Source organism: Scyliorhinus torazame, chromosome 18 (genome assembly GCF_047496885.1).
Source record: "Scyliorhinus torazame isolate Kashiwa2021f chromosome 18, sScyTor2.1, whole genome shotgun sequence".
NCBI lineage: Eukaryota > Metazoa > Chordata > Chondrichthyes > Carcharhiniformes > Scyliorhinidae > Scyliorhinus > Scyliorhinus torazame.
This window is the reverse complement of record NC_092724.1, coordinates 70,612,600-70,633,852: the sequence shown is the minus strand read 5'-3', so window position 1 is coordinate 70,633,852 and position 21,253 is coordinate 70,612,600. Positions and strand designations below refer to the sequence as shown.

General features: G+C 50.5%; 1 protein-coding gene across 4 annotated transcripts in view; it reads left to right on the top strand.

Moving 5' to 3' along the window:
* Nucleotides 1–21,253, top strand: part of LOC140395290 (tropomyosin alpha-1 chain) — a 137,968-nt gene that overhangs the window by 40,738 nt on the left and 75,977 nt on the right. The window lies entirely within an intron of this gene.

Below are 21,253 nucleotides of genomic sequence, written 5' to 3'. Positions count from 1 at the left end.
GTCAAAAGTCCCAGTTTCCAAGAGCAGGTGGTCCCGCGACACGGTGAGCTGCGGCACAAGAGGTCTTGATGGAGAGGCGGGCGGGGGGGTGAGGCGGACATATAGACAGACATTGTGGTGTTGGGGAGCAGGGTGCCTAACGTGGGTCAAAGGAGGCCCCAGCAACCCCTTCTCATTCCCCACCCAAGACCTGAGCAGGCCTTTGATCTCCGCTTAACAACCTCAAGGGAAATGGCCCTAAAGTGGTTCTTAATTTTCCACTTAGAGCCTCAATTGGAGCAGCAGTGTGTGGGCTGGCCTAGGCCTCGCCCATCCCAGCTTAAATTTACAGACCGGTTTAACATTCGGACTTGGGCTAAGTGGCACATTCGTAACCAGTAATTCCAAATAACCATCTCCAGCAAGAAAAGGTTCAGCAGGGTATCACAGTGGTTAACACCGTGACTGTGTGGAGTTTTCATTTTCTCCGGGTGCTCTGGTTTCTACACAGATGTGCAGCTTAGGTGGACCGGCCATGCTAAATTGTCCCTTTAGAGTCCAATGGTTAGATGGGGTTGTGGGGGAGTGGGCCTCATTCTGCACTGTAGGGATTCTATGATTTCTGCATGGCATTGTGGCATTACCATTGTTAAATCCCCCACCATCAATATTCTGGGGGTTACCATTGACCAGAAACTGAACTGGAGTAGCCATACAATACTGGGGCTACACGAGCAGGTCAGAAGCTAGGGGTCCTGCAGCGAATAACTCACTTTCTGACTCCCCAAAGCCTGTCCACCATCCACAAGGCACAAATCAGGAGTGGGATGGAATACTCTCCACTTGCCTGTGGCTCCAACAATGCTTAAGAAACCCGACACCATCCAAGACAAAGCAACCCGCTTGACTGCTCCCCCTTCCACAAACATTCAAATCCTCCACCACCAACGAACAGTAGCTCCCGTGTATACCGTCTACAAGATGGACTGCAGGAACTCACCAAGGCTCCTTCCAAACCTATGCCCTCTGCCACCCTGATGGACAAAAGCAGCAGATATATGGGAACACCTGGAAGTTACATTCAAGCCATTCACCATGCTGATTTGGAAATATATCTCCGTTCCTTCATTGTTGCTTGGTCAAAATCATGGAACTCCCTCCCTAACCATGCTGTGGGTGTACCGACAACGGAGGGACTAAAGAAGTCGGCTCATCGCTACCTTCCCAAGGGCAATTAGGAAAGTTAAGTAGGAAATTAATGCCAGTAATGTCCGCATCCTGTGGGGAAAAATGGGCGCAATCTTCCCAAAAGGGAACAAAGTTCCCTAGCGAGCCCGCTTAGCCGCGTGTTTCCCGGCACTCGCAGTGCCGAGAAACACGGGGCTATTCAGGCTTTTAAGCGGCCTAAACGGGAACCGTGTGACCAAGGCCGCACATAGCCCCAGTTTTACAACGGGGAGCTCTGCTCGTTGAAACTCCCCATTGTATTGTTGGAGCCACAGGCAAGAGGTCGGGACGCCATTTTTAAATGGCATCTCGATCTCCGAGGCCCACAAATAAAACCCCTAATCTCCCCCTCAGCCCGAACAACAGGTGGGAGGGTGTCCCGGCGCGCCCCCCCCCCCCCCCAAAACAACCACGGTGGGATATCCTGGCCCGATCGCGCATGCATAAAATGCCAGCTTGGTGGTGCCCTGCCAGCTGGCAGTGCCACCTTGGCAGTGCCAGGCTAGCACCCAGGTGGCACTGCCAAGGTGCCAGGTTGGTGCTGCCAGGGTACACAGGTGGCACCAGTAGTGCCAGGACACCACCCTACCCAAAGGGCATGCAGCTGAGGCCCTCCGATCCCCTTGGGGACCCTCATGAGTGCCGTTCCATCTGATTCCCGTTTGTGGAGACCAGCACCAAAAGGTGGTCAACCGAGGCGAAGGGATTGAATCCCATATATATCTATATAAAAAGTTTGGGGTGAGAAGTTTACAGATTCCTCTCAGTAAGAGAGTGTAATATTCAGCCCTTAATGTCAGCACGTGTGGGGTCAGGAGGCAGCTAACTGAATGGATAGTAAACTGGCAAAAAAAAATGTTTTAAAGTAGCACTGTGACTTCACAGCTCCAGGGTCCCAGTTCGATTCCCGGCTTGGGTAACTGTCTGTGCGGAGTCTGCACATTCTCCCTGTGTCTACGTGGGTTTCCTCCGGGTACTCCGGTTTCCTCTCCCAGTCCAAAGACGTACAGGTTAGGTGGATTGGACATGCTACATTGCCCTTAGTGTTAGGAGGGGTTATTGGGGTGCAGGGATAGGATGGAAGTGAGGGCTTAATGGGCCGAATGGCCTCCTTCTGCACTGTGTTCTATGTTAAATATTTTGGTCGTAGTTGTCTGGTTTATGTGCAATGCACTTGCAGTTTTCCATGTGTCTTTCCTGTGTTAGTAAACGTGAATAATGAGATGTATGGGATATGTATTTATCTCCAAAGCAACATATTGTCAGTCCACCAGGGGTGTGTTAGTAACTAGCCATGATGGGGCCTTGCAACAAAAGAAATAATTTGTATAGAGCCTATCACAACCTCATACCAAGGTGATTTGCAACCAATGAAGTACTTTTTAAAAGTGTCGTCACTGCTGTAAAGTAGGAAATGCAGCAACCAATTCATGCACAGCAAGATCTCTCAAACAGCAATGAGATAATAATAATCACTTATTGTCACAAGTAGGCTTCAATGAAGTTACTGTGACAAGCCCCCAGTCGCCACATTCCGCCGCCTGTTTGGGGAGGCCGGTACGGGAATCGAACCCGCACTGCTGGCCTTGTTCTGCATTACAAGCCAGCTGTTTAGCCCATTGTGCTAAACCAGTCCCTAATGACCAGATACATTTGAGGTGTTGATTGAGAGATACATACGGATACCACTGCCTCCAGCCAATGAGATTGGTGTTGTTCACATGCAGGTAAGTCGCTGATAAAGTCCAGGCAGCCCCATTCTGGGGAATCAAAAAGCTTCAATGACCTCAGTCACTTTATTAAGTCTTCGAAATAAGTGCACTCCGAAACAATGACCTGTTGGCCTTGCTCCTATAGAATTTACAGTGCAGAAGGAGGCCGTTCGGCCCATTGAGTCTGCACCGGCTCTTGGAAAGTCCGGTCAACACCTCCACCCTATCCCCATAACCCCACCCAACATTAATGGCAATTTTGGACACTTAAGGGCAATTTATCATGGCCAATCCACCTAACTTGCACATCTTTGGACTCTTCTTTGTCTCTGGAACCTTCCAAGCCCTACAACCCTCTGAACTTCCTGCACTTCTCCAATTCTGGTTCCCTTCACGTTCTGATTTTGCCCCATGCAAAGCTCTGGAATTCCGCTCCTTGAGCTGAACATTCCCTGGTGAAGTCCAACCTTTGCCAATGTTTGTCAGTGTGGATGTTTTAATGGATCCATTTACAACAAATCCTCTTAAACCCCTGCTGAGAACAGAAGGATGAGAGGATTCTATATTTGGTTATCTTCTGACCATCAGCTCTTGTGTCCAAATCTCTGTGTGAGACTCCTCGCGCCCGAGTATCAGTCTCGTCTAACTGCCTTATCTTTCTTTTGCTCATAATGTCTTTTGACTATATGCAAACTGGCCTAGTGATCTGTTTGTGCCAGTGTTTAATGTTGCCCTTCCTGTTTGAACATTCTTTCTCTTTGGCAATGATTTATCATCACACTGACTGCTTCATAATCCTTTTAAGATTGGCAGACTTTTGAGTTACTTTTGAACAGCTAAAGCTCAACTGCATGTCTTCCCTTTACCCATCATCCCACATTTAATATTTTTAGCTGCTTTCTCATCCTTGCGTTCAGATCCCTCCCATGGCTTCACTCTGTCTACCTCCTGCAAATCTCTGAAAACTCTGCACTCTTCCAACTCTGGCCTCTTTGTGTCCCCTGCTCCCATCCTCCCCATCCCTGTTCCTGCCATTAGCAGCCATGCCCACCGGTCTGGTCCTGTGCTTTCTCTTGCTAAACCCCTCCACTTCTCTCTTTTAAGATTCACCTAAAAACTCACCTCTTTAATCATGTTGTTGTTCACCCATCCAAATATCACCTTCCTTGCCTCAGTCCACATTCATTCGATTGGGTTTCTGTGAACCATTTTTAGAATGGTTTTTCTATCATCGCTAAGTGAAATTTGTGTGCATTTTGAAGGAGCTGGCTGAATTGGAGTCATGGGTCAGTTGGTGGATCGTGTAGCACTGCGCGGGATATCATTGGAGCCATTATAGATAGTTATTTGGCTCATTCAGTCTTCAGCTCTTTTCAAAGAGCAGTCCAGTAAGTCCCATTCCTTGCACTTTCCAAGTATTTATCCAATTCCCTTTGGAAGGTTGCTATGAAGTTTGTGGCCACCACCCCATCAAACAGTGATTGGTTCGTGCAAGGCCAGAAAGTTCAGCAATTGCTCTCTTTACAGAAAAATGTGATTCGTGAGAGGAGTGCAGCTGGCCTGGACCCCGTGCAGGATGAAACTAACTTGGCACGGGTGTATTATTAACTTGGCACGGGTGTAGTATTACCAAGAGGTAATACTACAGGGAGAGATAACAAGGTCTAAGGGATATCAGGAGCGACAACACTTGAATATCATCAGGTGGGTTCAGCATTAGAGTGAATCTAGTAAAGTCTAAATCAGGATTACAGTGCATGTATCTGAATGCACAGGGTGTGGTAAATGCGATTGTTGAGTTGCAGCCTCAAATAGCCACATTGGAAATGTGATGCGGGGATAACTGAGACCGAGCTGAAAGAAGACTGAGGATTAATCAAATCTGGATGCAAGATGTTCAGGGAAGATGGGAAGGAAAGGGTGACAGTCTTTGATTCAGGGGAGCATTGTAGTGCTGGGGACCGAGAACGTCCCTGAGGGGTCACAGGCAAAATCTATTTGGCTTGAGTTAAAGAACAAAAAAGGTGCAAGTACATTGCTCCTTGTATGTAGTCTGCAGGGGAAGAGTGTAGAGGAACAAATTTACAAGGAAGTTACAGGGAAGTGCAAGAATTGTAGAGTAGTTATAATGTGGGACTTTGATTATCTGAACAGAGACTGGGCTAATAGAGGTGTAAAGGGCAGAAAGAGACGAGAGTTCCTAGATGGTGTTCAGGCAAGTTTTCTGCAGCAGTATTTTTCCCACTCTGAGAAAGGAGGCACTGCTAGGTCTTGTTCTTGGAAATGAGATGTGGCAAGTGGAACAAATGATCATTGTATCAAAAGGTTTAGGTTGGCTATGGAAAAGGACAAGGAACAATCCAGAATAAGAATCATTAACTGGAGGAAAGCCAACTTCAATGGGGTAACCCAGATCAAGTGGAATCAAAGATTAGCGGATGAAACCATAGTGGAACAACAGGCTACCTTTACAGTGGAGATGCGTCTGGCAGGGTCAAGGTATATTCCCATGAAGGGGAAGGATAAGGCAAACAATTCCAGAGTTCCCTGGATGACAAAAGACAGAACGATAAGATGAAGCAGAAAAAGTGTGATTATGACAGATGCTGAATACAGTTGAGAACCGGGCTGGGTTCTAAGAGAGTATTGTGCACCATTTTGTCTCCTTATTTGAGGAAAGGTGCAGTGGCATTGGAGGCAGTTCAGAGGAGGTTCACTAGATTGATTCCAGAGATGAAGGCTTTGTCTTTTGAAGAGAGATTGAGCAGTTTAGGCCTCTACACTAGAGTTTAGAAGAATGAGAGATCAAATGGAGGTCTATAAGATGATAAAAAGTATGGATAAAGTAGATGTGGAGCGGATGCTTCCTCTTGTGGGCAAACTAGAACGAGAGGTCATAGCCTCAGGATAAAGGGGAGCAAATTTAAAACGGAGATGAGGAAAAACTATTTCTCCCAAAGGGTCGTGAATCTGGAATTCGGTACCTAGAAGGCGGTGGATGCTGGGACAGTGAGTAAATTTAAGGAGAGCTAAGATTTTGAATTAGTTGAAGGGTTAAGGAGAATTGGTAAGATGGTGGAGTTGAGGCCATGATGAGATCTGCCATGATCATATTGGACGGTGGAGCAGGCTCGAGAGGTTAAATTACCTGCTCCTAGTTCTTATGTTGTAAGAAAGAATTATTCTGTCTAATTCCACCTTCCAGCTCTTGGTCTGTAGCCCTGTGGGTAACAGCACCTCAAGCACAAATCTGATTTTCATGATTAATAAGGGGATCAGGGGTTATGGAAATGAGAAACATATCAGCCATTATCGAATGGTGGAGCAGACTCGATGGGGTGAATGGCCTAATTCTGCTCCTATATCATCTTGTCTTATGGAGAAGTGAAAAAGCAAATAAGAGAAGCAGTGAGAGTATGAGAAGATACTGGCAGCTAACATAAATGGGAATCTTTGTCTTCTATCGGCATATGAACAGTAAGGGTGGTGAAAGTAGTACGGCTGATTCAGGATCCAAAAGGGAATTAAGGCATGGAGGCAGAGGCTTGGCTGAGGTGAAGAATATGCTGCCAAGGAATCATGATGAAAGGGGAAGTAATTCAGTCCCATGATGGATTTAGAATTGATTACGAGGTGGTATTGCATCAGCAATAATAATGTACTTAATATTGACCAGGACTAGATGCAATACTGAAGGAAGTGAGTGGTATTAGTGGAGACACTGGTTATAATAGTTCACATTCCTTAGACTCGGAGTTGGTGACAGAGGACTGGAGAATTGAAAACATTGCCTCCTCAAATAAAGGTGCAAAGGTATGCCCAGCAACTGCAGACCAGTCAATTTCACCTTGGTGGTGGGCACTATCATTCGGGACAAAATTGGTAGTCACTTGGAAAATTTGAGGTAATTAAGGAAACCCAGCATGGATTTAAGGGCAAATCATGTTTAATTAACTAACTTAAGTGTTTTGATGGTATAACAAAGAGGGTTGATGGGGGCAAAGCTGTTGATGTGATGTACATGGACTTTCAAAAGACATTTGATATAGTGCCAAACAACAGACCTGTGAGCAAAATTATAGCTCATGGAATAAAAGGGACAGGAGCAACACGCATATGGAATTGGCTGAGTGACAGAAACAAAGCGCAATTGTTATTTACCAGATTGGTGGAAGGTTTATAGTGGAGATCCCCAGAATTGGTGTTCGAACATCCTGCTCTTCGTGATTTTTATTACTAACCAAGACCCTGGTGTACAGGGCGCAATTACAAAATGTACAAATGATGTGAAACATGGAAATATTGTGAACTGTGGAGAGGACAGTGCGGAGCTTCAAAAGGACATATGATGGAATGGGCAGATAGGTATCAGATGGCATTCGATGAGGAGAAATGTGAAGTGATCCATTTTGATAGGAAGAACATGGAAAGACCTGATGGAGGGTAAAATTCTAAAAGCGATACTGGAGCAATGGGACCCGGGTGTGTATGTGCAGACATCATTGAAGGTAGCAGGACAGGGGGTTGCAGAATATGGTTGCTAAAGCATCAAGTATCCTGGGTTTTATCAGTAGGGACAGGGAGTACAAAAGTAAGGAGGTGTAATCTGTCTTCAACTGGAGTATTGTGTCCAATTCTGGGTACCACACTTTAGGAAGAATTTGAAAGCATTAGAGAGGGTTCAGAAAAGATTCATGAGAATGGTAGCAGGGATGAGGAACTTCAGTTTTGATGATAGATTGGAGAGGTTAGGAGTGTTTTCCTTGGAGAAGAGAAGGCTGAGAGGAGATTTGTTAGAGGAATTCAAAATGATGTGGGGTCAGGGCAGAGTAGAGAAACTGTTCCCATTGGTGGAAGGATGGAGATCCTGATGGCGTAGATTTAAGGTAATTGTCAAAAGAAGCAATGACGACATGAGGAAGAACTTGGTTACGCAGCGAGTGGTTAGGATCTGAATGCACTTCCTGGGAGGAGTGTGGTGGAGGAGGCAGATTCAATTGAGGCTTTCAAAAGGGAATTAGATCTTTATCTGAAATGGAGAAATGTGCAGGGTTATGGGGAAAAGGTAGGGGAGTGGGATGAGGTGAATTGCTCTTTTAAAAGAGCCAGCATGGAGACAATTGGCTGTAAGTGCTCTGATTTGTAGACAGTATTTAATGGAGGCAGCGGCAATCTGCTGCCAACTGGAGAGTCGGCGAGAACCTGGGTTCTCTTTTCAGGAGCTGGGAAATTAAGCACTTAATTGGCCTGCGGCGGGCCTTTCCCAGGATCATGGGCCCTGCCTGCTGAGAGCTGCTGGCCAATCAGAGGCTGGCAGCGCTATTGGACGCTATCTCCACCAGAGTGGGAGGCAGTTCTGCCATTAGGACATGCCCCCGAGGCCTAGTATTGTCGGAGGATCCCAGGCCAGAGGTTGGTGATTGTTGGAGGAGGTTTGTTCGGTGAGGGTCGTGGGGCGAGGTAGGGAAGGGGTCTTGGCAGCAAGTTGGCTTTCCCAATGGCTGAGTCCATCCATCAGGTGTACCCCCCACCCTGCAGAACCTTGCAAGAAATCTTATGAGTTCGCTTATTGTGCTCCCCATATGGGCGAGCTTCCACTGCATTAATTGCCCACGTAAGGGCCTCAATTAGTGGTATAATGGGTAGGACATCCCTGAGCTTCCCCATCCTGAGCTTAATTGGAGTGAAGTAGGAATATGGCAGGATACCCACCTGACACCCACCTACCCAGATTAATGCCCTCTGCCACAAAACCCATCACAGCAAGGGCAATAATTTCTACCCTATGGTTTTATTTGACCATTACGTAAAAACATTTATGCTTATATTGCTACTTTTATTTTCTCCCATTCACTTAAATCTGAGCCTGTTGTTCCATCATCAATGCCTTGTTCAATATGAGGCAGAACCACATCCTTCAGTGTGATCAGTACGACAACATGGATTGATTGCTACATCCAGAATCCCCAAAAGTCCCTGGAAAGACAAAATAAAGAGCAGGACCACCCTGGAGTTCCTCATGTCCAGAGCTAGTGGAGCCACGGGAGCCTTTATTCCCTGTTCCTTGTCATCAGCGAAACATGTGAGGGAGTGGGTACCTGATGCTGGGGGGGGGGGGGGGGGTGCAGGGGAAGGGGGTGGGTGGGTGCTGGGTGGCTGGTGGGGGGGAAGGGAACGGGTGCTGGATGACAGCTGGGCAGTGGGTAGTTGGGGGGGAGTGGGTGCTAGATGGTTGGTGGGGGCGTGGGTGGGTGCTGGATGATGGGGGGGGGAGGAGGAGCTGGGTAGTTGAGAGGGGGGAGGGGGTGGGTGCTGAGTGGTTGGGGGGGAGGGAGTGAGTTCTGCATGATTTAGGGGGAGGGAGTATGTTGGGGGGGGGGGAGTGGGTTCTGCATGATTAGGGTGAGAGAGTAGGTTCTGGGTGGTTGGGGGGGAGGGAGTGGGTTCTGGGTGGTTGGGGGGGGGGGGAGTGGGTTTTGGGTGGTTGGGGGGGGGAGTGAGTTCTAGGTGGTCTGGGGGGGGGGGGAGTGGGTTCTGGGTGGTTGGGGGGGGAGGGAGTGGGTTCTGGGTGGTTGGGGGGGAGGGAGTGGATTCTGGGTGGTTTGGGGGGGAGGGAGTGGATTCTGGGTGGTTGGGGGGGAGGGAGTGGATTCTGGGTGGTTGGGGGGGAGGGAGTGGGTTCTGGGTGGGTGGGGAGGGAGTGGGTTCTGGGTGGTTGGGGGGAGGGAGTGGGTTCTGGGTGGTTGTGGGGGAGGGAGTGGGTTCTGGGTGGTTGGGGGGTGGGGGGGGTGGTTCTGGGTGATTGGGGGGGAGGGAGTGGGTTCTGAGTGGTTGGGGGGGAGGGAGTGGGTTCTAAGTGGTTGGGGGGGAGGGAGTGGGTTCTAGGTGGTTGGGGGGGGAGTGGGTTCTGGGTGGTTAGGGGGGGTAGGGAGTGGAGTCTGGATGGAGGGGGGGAGGGAGTGGGTTCTGGGTAGTTGGGGGGGGAGTGGGTTCTGGGTATTTGGGGGGGGGGGAGGGAGTGGGTTCTGGGTGGTTGGGGGGGTAGGGAGTGGGTTCTGGATGGAGGGGGGTAGGGAGTGGGTTCTGGGTAGTTGGGGTAGGGAGTGGGTTCTGGGTGGTTGGGGGGGGCGGGGGAGGGAATTGAAAGTGGTTGGACGGGGGGGGGGGTTAGGGGTGATTGGGGGTGTGTGGTTGTGGCCTCGTATACACTACAGAGCTGGTGGGGGTGGATGGGGATAGTTTATGGGAGTGGGGTGTGCTGCATTAGCAGAGCTGCTGCCTTTCAAGTGAGTTGTTAAACTGAGGGACCGTCTGTTTCTCACATGGGCATTTAATAACAGGTTCGGGTCTGGGACACCGAGAATGTGGGGAGGGTGGGTTAGGGTCTGGGACACAGTGTGGGGGATGGGTTTGGGTCGGTACACTCTGATACTGTGAGGGGGGTGAGTTAGGGTCTGGGACACTGTCTGAGAGTGTGGGGGATGGGTTAGGGTCTGGGACACAGTGTGGGGGATGGGTTAGGGTCTGGGACACTGGGGGGGATGGGTTAGGGTCTGGGACACTGTCAGAGAGTGTGGGGGATGGGTTAGGATCTGGGACTCTGTGGGGGATGGGTTAGGGTCTGGGACACTGTGGGGGATGGGTTAGAGTCTGGGACACTGTGGGGGATGGGTTAGGGTCTGGGACACTGCCAGAGAGTGTGGGGGATGGGTTAGGGTCTGGGACGCAGTGTAGGGGATGGGTTAGGGTCTGGGATGCAGTGTAGGGGATGGGTTAGGGTCTGGGACACTGTGGGGGATGGGTTAGAGTCTGGGACACTGTGGGGGATGGGTTAGGGTCTGGGACACTGTCGGAGAGTGTGGGGGATCGGTTAGGGTCTGGGACACTGTGGGGGGGATGGGTTAGGGTCTGGGACACTGTCAGAGAGTGTGGGGAGTGGGTTAGTGTCTGGGACACAGTGTGGGGGGTGGGTTAGTGTCTGGGACACTGTCGGAGAGTGTGGGGGATGGGTTAGGGTCTGGGACACTGTGGGGGATGGGTTAGGGTCTGGGACACTGTCAGAGAGTGTGGGGGATGGGTTAGGGTCTGGGACACTGTCGGAGACTGTGGGGAGTGGATTAGGGTCTGGGACACCGTGTGGGGGATGGGTTAGGGTCTGGGACACTGGGGGGGATGGGTTAGGGTCTGGGACACTGGGGGATGGGTTAGGGTCTGGGACACTGGGGGGGGGTGGGTTAGTGTCTGTAACACAGTGTGGGGGATGGGCTAGGGTCTGGGACACTGGGGGATGGGTTAGGGTCTGGGACACTGGGGGGGGGTGGGTTAGTGTCTGTAACACAGTGTGGGGGGTGGGTTAGGGTCTGGGACACAGTGTGGGGGATGGGTTAGGATCTGGGGCACTGGGGTGGATGGGTTAGGGTCTGGAACACAGTGTGGGGGATGGGTTAGAGTCTGGGACACTGTGGGGGATGGGTTAGGGTCTGGGCCACTGGGGGGTGGGTATGGGTCTGGGACACTGTCAGAGAGTGTGGGGGATGGGTTAGGGTCTGGGACACTGGGGGATGGGTTAGGGTCTGGGACACTGGGGGGTGGGTTAGTGTCTGGGACACTGTGGGGGGGATGGGTTAGGGTCTGGGACACTGTGGGGGATGGGTTAGGGTCTGGGACACTGTGGGGGATGGGTCAGGGTCTGGGACACTGTCAGAGAGTGTGGGGGATGGGTTAGGGTCTGGGACACAGTGTGGGGGATGGGTTAGGGTCTGGGACACTGTGTGGGGGATGGGTTAGGGTCTGGGACACTGGGGGATGGGTTAGGGTCTGGGACACTGTGGGGGGGGGATGGGTTAGGGTCTGGGACACTGTGGGGGGGATGGGTTAGGGTCTGGGACACTGGGGGATGGGTTAGGGTCTGGGACACTGGGGGATGGGTTAGGGTCTGGGACACTGTGGGGGATGGGTTAGAGTCTGGGACACTGTGGGGGATGGGTTAGGGTCTGGGACACTGGGGTGGATGGGTTAGGGTCTGGAACACAGTGTGGGGGATGGGTTAGAGTCTGGGACACTGTGGGGGATGGGTTAGGGTCTGGGACACTGGGGGATGGGTTAGGGTCTGGGACACTGGGGGGTGGGTTAGTGTCTGGGACACTGTGGGGGGGATGGGTTAGGGTCTGGGACACTGTGGGGGATGGGTTAGGGTCTGGGACACTGTCAGAGAGTGTGGGGGATGGGTTAGGGTCTGGGACACTGTGGGGGATGGGTCAGGGTCTGGGACACTGTGTGGGGGATGGGTTAGGGTCTGGGACACAGTGTGGGGGATGGGTTAGGGTCTGGGACACAGTGTGGGGGATGGGTTAGGGTCTGGGACACTGTCAGAGAGTGTGGGGGATGGGTTAGGGTCTGGGACACAGTGTGGGGGATGGGTTAGGGTCTGGGACACTGTGTGGGGGATGGGTTAGGGTCTGGGACACTGTGTGGGGGATGGGTTAGGGTCTGGGACACTGGGGGATGGGTTAGGGTCTGGGACACTGTGGGGGGGGATGGGTTAGGGTCTGGGACACTGGGGGGGGGGATGGGTTAGGGTCTGGGACACTGGGGGATGGGTTAGGGTCTGGGACACTGGGGGATGGGTTAGGGTCTGGGACACTGTGGGGGATGGGTTAGAGTCTGGGACACTGTGGGGGATGGGTTAGGGTCTGGGACACTGTGTGGGGGATGGGTTAGGGTCTGGGACACTGGGGGATGGGTTAGGGTCTGGGACACTGGGGGATGGGTTAGGGTCTAGGACACTGTGTGGGGGATGGGTTAGGTTCTAGGACACTGTGGGGGGGATGGGTTAGGGTCTGGGACACTGTGGGGGATGGGTTAGGGTCTGGGACACTTTGGGGGATGGGTTAGGGTCTAGGACACTGTGTGGGGGATGGGTTAGGGTCTGGGACACTGTGGGGTATGGGTTAGGGTCTGGAACACAGTGTGGGGGATGGGTTAGAGTCTGGGACACTGTGGGGGATGGGTTAGGGTCTGGGACACTGGGGGATGGGTTAGGGTCTGGGACACTGGGGGGTGGGTTAGTGTCTGGGACACTGTGGGGGGGATGGGTTAGGGTCTGGGACACTGTGGGGGATGGGTTAGGGTCTGGGACACTGTCAGAGAGTGTGGGGGATGGGTTAGGGTCTGGGACACTGTGGGGGATGGGTCAGGGTCTGGGACACTGTGTGGGGGATGGGTTAGGGTCTGGGACACAGTGTGGGGGATGGGTTAGGGTCTGGGACACTGTCAGAGAGTGTGGGGGATGGGTTAGGGTCTGGGACACAGTGTGGGGGATGGGTTAGGGTCTGGGACACTGTGTGGGGGATGGGTTAGGGTCTGGGACACTGTGTGGGGGATGGGTTAGGGTCTGGGACACTGGGGGATGGGTTAGGGTCTGGGACACTGTGGGGGGGGGGATGGGTTAGGGTCTGGGACACTGTGGGGGGGGATGGGTTAGGGTCTGGGACACTGGGGGATGGGTTAGGGTCTGGGACACTGTGGGGTATGGGTTAGGGTCTGGGACACTGTGGGGGATGGGTTAGGGTCTGGGACACTGTGGGGGATGGGTTAGGGTCTGGGACACTGTGTGGGGGATGGGTTAGGGTCTGGGACACTGTGGGGGATGGGTTAGGGTCTGGGACACTGTGGGGGATGGGTTAGGGTCTAGGACACTGTGTGGGGGATGGGTTAGGGTCTGGGACACTGTGGGGTATGGGTTAGGGTCTGGGACACTGTGGGGGATGGGTTAGGGTCTGGGACACTGGGGGGGATGGGTTAGGGTCTGGGACACTGTGTGGGGGATGGGTTAGGGTCTGGGACACTGTGGGGGATGGGTTAGGGTCTGGGACACTGTGGGGGATGGGTTAGGGTCTGGGACACTGTGGGGGATGGGTTAGGGTCTGGGACACTGTGGGGGATGGGTTAGGGTCTGGGACACTGTGGGGGATGGGTTAGGGTCTGGGACACTGTGGGGTATGGGTTAGGGTCTGGGACACTGTGGGGGATGGGTTAGGGTCTGGGACACTGGGGGGGATGGGTTAGGGTCTGGGACACTGTGTGGGGGATGGGTTAGGGTCTGGGACACTGTGGGGGATGGGTTAGGGTCTGGGACACTGTGGGGGATGGGTTAGGGTCTAGGACACTGTGTGGGGGATGGGTTAGGGTCTGGGACACTGTGGGGGATGGGTTAGGGTCTGGGACACTGTGGGGGATGGGTTAGGGTCTGGGACACTGTGGGGGATGGGTTAGGGTCTGGGACACTGTGGGGGATGGGTTAGGGTCTGGGACACTGTGGGGGATGGGTTAGGGTCTGGGACACTGTGGGGGATGGGTTAGGGTCTGGGACACTGTGTGGGGGATGGGTTAGGGTCTGGGACACTGTCTGGGGGATGGGTTAGGGTCTGGGACACTGTGGGGGATGGGTTAGGGTCTGGGACACTGTGGGGGATGGGTTAGGGTCTGGGACACTGTGGGGGATGGGTTAGGGTCTGGGACACTGTGGGGGATGGGTTAGGGTCTGGGACACTGTGGGGGATGGGTTAGGGTCTGGGACACTGTGTGGGGGATGGGTTAGGGTCTGGGACACTGAGTATGGGGGAAGCAGGATCAATTATGGTTTCCAGAAGAGATTTGGAGAATTATCTGGAGAAATTTTCAGGCAAAGCGGGGAACAAGTGGGGAAAAAGGACGAGGTGAATTGCCCTTGGAGAGCAAGCAGGACTCAATGGGCCGCAAGATTTCCTTTTGTGCTGCGAGTATTCTTTAGTTTGAAGAGCATGGGCATTCTCCCAGTGTCCTGGCTAATAATTATCTCTTGGCAAACAAATATTGCCATGTTACTGTTTGTGGGACTTTGTGTGCTGATTGTTTGTCGGTTTTGCTTTATTGAAACACTGGCTGCTCCATTGGCTGTGAAGTGTGTTGGACTATCTTGAAGTCACCTAAAACCTTGCGGTAGAACCAGGTATTGCGGTACCTAAGAGGTGGATGACCATTGGTTAAACCCAGGAGTCTACCATTGGCTGTTGTACATAGCTCCGCCCTGAGAGGCGGAGTATAAGAACCGGTGCCGTCCCAGCAGTCTTCACTTTCTGTATCGAAGCTGCTGGGGAAGAGTTCTAGCAGATTAAAGCCTTCAGTTATGAATCACTTCGTCTTGAGAGTAATTGATTGCGCATCAAACCATTTATAAGTGCAGGTTCTGTCTTCACTTTTGTACAGTTCATCGTTAAAGGCTGGATTCTAAAACTATTGGAAAGCCTGTGTGCTTTAATTGCAGTGTGTGGGAGGGAGCTGGTGTCTAGATATTGTCTTTCTGCCTCAAGCACTGGTTAGCATTCAGCCCAGCCAGATGGAATGAAGTAATCACTGGCCTATTTCCCTACTCCGTAACCTTGGAGCCTCTCAACTTCCTTACCAGAGTGTTTTGACTCATTGTCAAACAATTTCTCAGGTTAGTTGAGAAATTAACCTCAATTAATTAATTTATCTTTATTATTAATTTATCTTTTATTATTGTCACAAGTAGGCTTACTTTAACACTGCAATGAAGTTACTTTGAAAATATCCTAGACGCCACATTCCGGTGCCTGTTCGGGTACACAGAGGGAGAATTCAGAATGTCCAATTCACCCAACAGCACATCTTTTGGGACTTGTAGGACGAAACCGGAGCACCTGAAGGAAACCCACACCGTCACTGGGTGAATGTGCAGACTCTGCACAGACAGTGACCCAAGCTGGGAATCTAATCTGGAAGCCTGGCGCTGTGAAGCAACAGTGCTAACTACTGTGCTACCATGCCATCCATTAGTGGCACAGTGTATAAGTGATCCACTCTTCTCGAGCTCCAGACAGCAGCAACGCAGTCTCTTATTGGCAGTTTACACGAGGCTGAGCATGTTCATTATTAGTTGTCTTCAGTTGAAAAGCGCATTTCTGATTTGTGACACTTTCTGCACAATAAAGATGGGCACTAAGGGGTGACGCCAGGAGGGTGGCGTATTATACTTGCCTCTCTTTCCCTGGAACTGCACAGCTTCCAACTTCATGTTGCTGGGACTTGCAGTTGGTGCATTTTCACAATGTCCCAAAAGCTCATCCAGCCCAATTCCGTCCTTTTCAAAGTGAACACTGTTCAAATGTAGCAACTAATTTGTCCATGGCAAGTTCCCATAATCAGCAATGAGATCATGACCTGATCATCTGTTTTAATCATGTTGGTTGAGGGGTAGATATTGACCAGGACACCAGAGAGAATTACCTTGCTGCCCTTCAAACATTCACCTGAGACCTCCATTTAACATCACATCCAATAGAAAGTGCCGCAATTCCTCGGTCTCGGATAATAAGCTCAAGTCTCTGGAGTGGGTCTTGAACCCACTAACTATTGATTGAAGTAAGTGTGATGTCCATTAAGCCAAGGATGCTATTAAAACCAATGAAGCTGCCGATGCCTAGATCAGTCTGGTTACTTCTCAATGTTTATCCAGGCTCAGTTATTGGCCTTTTCCATCTTGGCCTCATTCCAACTGTTGGAGGAAAGCTTGTATGCCCTTGACCACACTTCTGTCATCCAAACCCTGAGGACCAGGATTGTAATGGTTGTATTCTCGCGTAACAGACCTCACGACAAGTGACATGTGTGATGACTTTAGTTAATCCTTCAAAAAAAATTTCACATTTTGGTTGAATTAGTGTTTGACTGGCCTCCTAAACCGTACACACCCAATGAGGCCTTTCCTGTTTTGAACAATAGGGCTTCCTTCCTACCTCTCAAATCTGTGCAGTGAGGAGAGTAGCTGCACTAAGACCTTGTAATCTCCCCATTGAACAAAAGCTGGGAAAACTCAACGTCTTCACTTCCCCCTTGGACCCCCTCCCCCAACGGCCCCCCTACACCTTAGAAAAAAATACAGTTAATGGAAATAGAACAGCTGGTAGACACTTTGTATCGAGAAACCTGCATCGTTTAATCCATTTGTGGTGTTGGGTGCTCCTGAGGTACAGACAAACCAACACGGTTGCGATTGGTACAACGCAGTTTTATTCCAACTAGTTATTTACACATCTGACTTGGTACTCAGCACGTGGTGACTGTGTGAGTGTCTTCTTAATGAGGTCCTGGCCTTGTCCTGTCTCCAGATGGACTGGCCAGCAGGTGTCGTGTTTCTTGTCCTATACTGTGTCTGCTCTTGTCTGTGATTGGCTGTCGTGTTGTGTGTGCTAATTGGTCTGTTGGTCTGTCTATCATGATGTGTGTGTTGTGATGTGTGTTTGAATATCATGACACCATTGAGATGCATTTTCTGTTGGTATGTGTCTTGGATCTGCAGTGGAAGTTAGTTAAGCAGTTCTTAAGGCGGCTGAGGAAGGAGAGTATTTAGGAGATTATCTCTCTGGGAGGAGAGGGGCCAAATTGTTGTATGTATATTTAGGTTTAAATAGAATTTACCCCACCCAAAATAAAACATTGGGGAAAGGATACTTTCAATTGCCTTGTGCGCAATAAGCAACCAATGGTTGGTCAAAGATTTTGAAATAGTGGCAGTGCTGGTTTGCACGAGTCTGTTGACCACACCATGGTCTTCCCCTCCCCTCGCACTCCTATCACTAGGTACTGGCTCTGACCCCACCCCCACAACAGTTCGGTTGCTATCCCTGAAGTGCCAGGTTTGTGGGTGCAGTGACTGCTTTCCTCTTGAATCTGTGCAGTGGGTGGTCGCTGAGCAGTTGTAAGCAGAGAAGTTAAATTTCCGGTTGATTGAAAGCCTGTTGTTTAGACTTCGTTCAGATGCCCATTTGGACTGACCCACAAGATGATCTGCAGTGTACACTGCTGTAGGAGTCAAATCTCAGTTTGGGACAATACCTCTCTGAACCAGGTCCAGATCGAACTCTGGGCGCAAATTAACGAAATGGGAACAAAGTCCCATAGTGAGCGTGTTTGGCTGCATGGCGTCCCGGTGCTCGCAGCGCTGAGAACCACACTGCTATTTAACGGTTAGATAGGGGGGGCCTCAGTGTGGAAGGCTGCAAATAGTCTCACTTTTTTGAACTGAGGGATTCCACTCGCCGGAACTCCTCAGTGCAGCGAGAGATCAAGGACGTCCCGATCTCTGCAGCACCCAACACAACCCCCGAACCTCAAGCCCCAACATACTGAGGGTGTCCCTGGGAACCACTGCCCCCACAAAAAAAACACCTGCGCAGGACACCCCAGTCTGATCACCACTGTGCTGAAAATGCCAGCTTGGCACCTTGGCAGTGCCAACCTGTGCCCTGCCAGCTGACAGTGCCACCTTGGCACTGCCAGGGTGCCAGGCTGACTCCCTGCCCAGAGGGCAGGCACCTGGGGGCCTCCTATGCCCTGGGAGACCCCACGAGTGCCATTCTGTCTGGACCCCGCTTGTAAAGACCAGTATTGAACGGCGCTCGCCCGCAGTCTCCGAGGTGAAGGATCCCAATGCCTCGGGAAACTACGTATTGCATTGAGACTAGCAGTCTTGCTCTAATATGCAGATTTGCTAAAAAGTGATTCCACCCACAAATGGATGAGATTCACATTGCAACGTCACGCGAAATCGTGTTAGATCGCGCGAGGAATTGGAAGCCGGGTAGATCTTGGGAGCGGTGCCTCCCGGCTTCTATCGACCATGTTACACCGCGGTGCACTGCGTTTCTGCCGCAGCATGGTCATTCGAATGCATCTGTAATCTTTATGGTCGTGTAACCTGACAAGCTCTGCAATCATCTTGGGTGTTCCTCAGTCTGTTGATGTACCACAAGTACTTTCAGCCTATTCAATATAGGGGTTAATACACATGATTTGATTTTGAGCTCATTGTCGGCGATTTGACTTTCCCGATTCTGGTGCTTGAGGTTGATCAAACTCTTGACTCTTTGGCTATAAATTGATTTTGGGTTTGTGCTGCTGAGTATTCATACAGGACGTGGGAGTGAGTCAGCAACTGCTTGTGAGAAGCCATCTTAATAATGAGCTGACTTTGGAAAAAGAATCTGCCTCTGTATCATCAATGTCCAAATATGAATTCCAGCAGTCCGACCCACTTCCTCTTCAAATACTGTGTGGGCTGTGAATGTTCCAGCTGTTAAGATACAAAGATGGTTGTACTTGAAATGCTGGGAGAGTTTTTTTCCCTCCCTCAAGGACTTGCAATTCCTATAGGTGTGGTGTGGTTTATCAAAGATTTGCATTGGTGTCATGCCTTTGACTGTGTGCAAAGTACTTTACAGTCAGTGAAGTAATTTTGAAGCAGTTACTGCTGTAATATAGGAAAAAGTGGCAGGTATTTTCACACAGCAAATCCCACAAACAGCAACATAATGATTAAATAGTCATCTATTCTGATGATGTTAATTCAGGGATTAAAAATTGGCATGAGGAAAGCTCTCCCGCTCCTCTTCAAATAGTTGCAGAAGTCTTCGATATCCAGATGACAGGGTAGGACAGAATGGGGTCTCGGTTTAGTGCCTCATCTGAAAGACAGCCATTTGGGGCTCTACAGATTCTCCCATCTGTATCTTAAGTCCTGCTCATCCACCAGGTAAATGTGCAGTGGAGCAGCCTGTCATAATATACACAAGCATATTATGGTGCAGACACACACAAACACACTGATGGACATGCAGTGGGACCAATCAAAGAACAAAGAAATGTACAGCACAGGAACAGGCCCTTCGGCCCTCCAAGCCCGTGCCGACCATGCTGCCCGACTAAACTACAATCTTCTACACTTCCTGGGTCCGTATCCTTCTATTCCCATCCTATTCATGTATTTGTCAAGATGCCCCTTAAATGTCCCTATCGTCCCTGCTTCCACCACCTCCTCCGGTAGCGAATTCCAGGCACCCACTACCCTCTGCGTAAAAAAACTTGCCTCGTACATCTACTCTAAACCTTGCCCCTCTCACCTTAAACCTATGCCCCCTAGTAATTGACCCCTCTACCCTGGGGAAAAGCCTCTGACTATCCACTCTGTCTATGCCCCTCATAATTTTATATTCCTCTATCAGGTCTCCCCTCAACCTCCTTCGTTCCAGTGAGAACAAACCGAGTTTATTCAACCGCTCCTCATAGCTAATGCCCTCCATACCAGGCAACATTCTGGTAAATCTCTTCTGCACCCTCTCTAAAGCCTCCACATCCTTCTGGGAGTGTGGCGACCAGAATTGAACACTATACTCCAAGTGTGGCCTAACTAAGGTTCTATACAGCTGCAACATGACCTGCCAATTCTTATACTCAATGTCCCGGCCAATGAAGGCAAGCATGCCGTATGCCTTCTTGACTACCTTCTCCACCTGTGTTGCCCCTTTCAATGACCTGTGGACCTGTACTCCTAGATCTCTTTGACTTTCAATACTCTTGAGGGTTCTACCATTCACTGTATATTCCCTACCTGCATTAGACCTTCCAAAGTGCATTACCTCACATTTGTCCGGATTAAACTCCATCTGCCATCTCTCCGCCCAAGTCTCCAGACAATCTAAATCCTGCTGTATCCTCCGACAGTCCTCATCGCTATCTGCAATTCCACCAACCTCTGTGTCGTCTGCAAACTTACTAATCAGACCAGTTACATTTTCCTCCAAAATATTTATATATACTACAAAGAGCAAAGGTCCCAGCACTGATCCCTGTGGAACACCACTGGTCACAGCCCTCCAATTTGAAAAGCATCCCTCCATTGCTACTCTCTGCCTTCTATGGCCTAGCCAGTTCTGTATCCATCTTGCCATCTCACCCCTGATCCCGTGTGACTTCACCTTTTGTACTAGTCTACCATGAGGGACCTTGTCAAAGGCCTTACTGAAGTCCATATAGACAACATCCACTGCCCTACCTGCATCAATCATCTTAGTGACCTCCTCGAAAAACTCTATCAAGTTAGTGAGACACGACCTCCCCTTCACAAAACCATGCTGCCTCTCACTAATACGTCCATTTGCTTCCAAATGGGAGTAGATCCTGTCTCGAAGAATTCTCTCCAGTAATTTCCCTACCACTGAAGTAAGGCTCACCGGCCTGTAGTTCCCGGGATTATCCTTGCTACCCTTCTTAAACAGAGGAACAACATTGGCTATTCTCCAGTCCTCCGGGACATCCCCTGAAGACAGCGAGGATCCAAAGATTTCTGTCAAGGCCTCAGCAATTTCCTCTCCAGCCTCCTTCAGTATTCTGGGGTAGATCCCATCAGGCCCTGGGGACTTATCTACCTTAATATTTTTCATGACACCCAACACCTCGTCTTTTTGGATCACAATGTGACCCAGGCTATCTACACCCCC